This window comes from Rhincodon typus, chromosome 11, assembly GCF_021869965.1.
Source record: "Rhincodon typus isolate 14 chromosome 11, sRhiTyp1.1, whole genome shotgun sequence".
NCBI classification, from domain to species: domain Eukaryota; kingdom Metazoa; phylum Chordata; class Chondrichthyes; order Orectolobiformes; family Rhincodontidae; genus Rhincodon; species Rhincodon typus.
Window position 1 is genome coordinate 71,838,179 of NC_063342.1, and position 3,667 is coordinate 71,841,845.

Here is a 3,667-nt window from a genome sequence, read left to right on the forward strand (position 1 = left end):
TACCCACAAACTCACACCCCATACCCACTGACCCACACATTACCCACTGACCCACACATTACCCACAAACTCACACGCCATACCCACTGACCCACACATTACCCACAAACTCACATCCCATACCCACTGACCCACACATTACCTACTGACCCACTGACCCACACATTACCCACAAACTCACACCCCATACCCACTGAGCCACACATTACTCACTGACCCACTGACGAACACATTACCCACTGACCAACACATTACCCACAAACTCACACCCCATACCCACTGACCCACACTTTACTCACTGACACACACATTACCCACTGACCCCCACATTACCCAGTGACCCACACATCACCCACACACTCACACATCACTCACACACTCACACCCCATACGCACTGACACACTCATCACCCATTGACCCACACGTTACCCACTGACCCACACATTACCCACTGATCCACACATTACTCACTGATCCACAGATTACCCACTGACCCACGAATTACCCACACACTCACAGACCATACCCACTGACCCACACATTACACACTGACGCACGCATTACCCACAAACTCACATCCCATAACCGCTAACCCACACATTACCCACTGACCCACACATCTCCCACTGACCCACACATTACCTACTGACCCACACATTACCCATTGAACCACACATTTCTGAATGACGCACACATTAACCACACCCTCACCCCACATACCCACTGACCGACACAATCCAAACTGACCCACAAATTACCCATTGTCCCACACATTACCCACTGAAGCACACATTACCCACTGATGCACACATTACCCACACCCTCACATCCCATACTCACTGACCCACACATTATCCACTGACCCACACGTCACCCACACACGCACATCCCACACACGCTGACCCTCACATTACCCACTGACCAACACATTACCCACTGACCCACACATTACCCACACACTCAGACTCCATACCCACTGACCCAAAAATTACCCTCTGACCCACACATCACCCACTGACCCACACATTACCCAAAGACACACACACCATACACACTGACCCAAATATTTCCCACTGACCCACACATTACCCACTGACCCACACATTACCCAAAGACGCACACACCATACACACTGACCCAAATATTTCCCACTGACCCACACATTACACACACACTCACACCCTGTACCCACTGACCCACACAGTACCCACTGACCCACACATTACCCAAAGTCACACACACCATACACACTGACCCAAATATTTCCCACGGACCCACACATTACCCACTGACCCACACATTACCCAAAGACGCACACACCATACACACTGACCCAAATATTTCCCACTGACGCACACATTACACACACACTCACACCCTGTACCCACTGACCCACACATTACCCACTGACACACACATTACCCACACACTTGCACCCAATACCCACTGACCAGCACATTAACCACTGACCTGAACATTACCCACACACTCGCACCCCATACCCACTGACCCACACATTACCCACTGAGACACACATTACCCACTGACCCACACATTACCCAAAGACACACACACTATACACACTGACCCAAATATTTCCCACTGACCCACACATTACTCACACACTCACACCCCGTACCCACTGACCCACACATTACCCACTGACCCACACATTACCCACTGACCCGCACATTACCCAAAGACACACACACCATACACACTGACCCAAATATTTCCCACTGACCAGCACATTACCCACTGACCCACACATTACCCATGCACTCACACCCCGTACCCATTGACCCACACATTACCCACTGACCCGCACATTACCCACTGACCCGAACATTACACACACACTCACGCTCCATACCCACTGACCCACACATCACCCAGTGACCCACACATTACAACTGATGCACACATTACACACACACTCACACCCCATACCCACTGACCCACACATTCCCACAGACCCACACATTACCCACAGACCCACACATCACCCACTGACCCACATATTACCCAAACACTCACACCCCTTACCCACTGACCCACACATTACCCACTGACCCACACATTTCCCACTGACCCACACATTACCCACACACTCACACCCCATACCCACTGAACCACACATTACCCCCAATCTACACATCACCCACTGACGCACACATTACCCACTGACCCACACGTTACCCACACACTCACACCCCATAACCACTGACCCACACATTACCCACTGCCCCACACATCACCCACTGACCCATACATTACCCACTGACCCATACATTACCCACACTCAGACACCCCATACCCACTTACCCACACATTATCCACTGACCCACACATTATCCACACACTCACACCCCATACCCACTGACCCACACATTACCCACAGACACACACATTACCCACTGACCCACATGTCACCCACTGACCCACGCATTACATTCACGGTCACACCCCATACCCACTGACCCACAAATTACCAACAGACCCACACATTTCCCACTGACCCACACATTACCCACACACTCACACCCCATACCCACTGACCCACACATTACCCACAGACACACACATTACCCACTGACCCACATGTCACCCACTGACCCACGCATTACATTCACAGTCACACCCCATACCCACTGACCCACAAATTACCAACAGACCCACACATTTCCCACTGACCCACACATTATCCACTAACCCTTACATCACCTACTGACCCACACATTACCCACACACTCACACACCATTCCCACTGACCCACACATTACCCACACACTCACACACCCTACCTACTGACCCACATATTACCCACACACTCACACACTGTACCTACTGACCCACACATTACACAAACACTCACATATTACCCACTGACCCTCACATTACCCACACGCTCACACTCCATTCCCCTGACCCACACATTACCAACTGACCCACACATTACCCACTGACCCACACATTACCCACACACTCACAAGCCTTACCCACTGACCCACGCATTACGCACTGACCGTCACATTACCCACACACTCACACACCATACCCACTGACCCACATATTACCCACTGACCCACACATTACCCACTGACCCACACATTTCCCACTGACCCACACATTGCCCACACACTCATACCCTGTACCCACTGACCCACACATTACCCACTAACTCACATATCACACACTGACCCACACATTACCCACTGACCCACACATTACCCACACACTCACACATTACGCATTGACCCTCACATTACCCACACACTCACACATTACCCACTCACCCTCACATTATCCACTGACCCACACATTACCCACTGACCTGCACATTACCCATTGAGACACACATTATCCACTGACCCACACTTTACCCAATGACCCGCACATTACCCACTGACCCACAATATACCCACTGAGTCACACACTACCCACTAACCCACAACATTCCCACTGACCCACACATTACCCACTGACCCACACATTACCAACTGACCCACACATTACCCTCACAGTCACACCCCATACCCACTGACCCACACATTACCCATTGACCCACACATTACCCTCACACTGGCACACCATACCCATTGACCCACACATTACCCAATGACCCACACATTACCCAATGACCCACACATTACCCACACACTCACA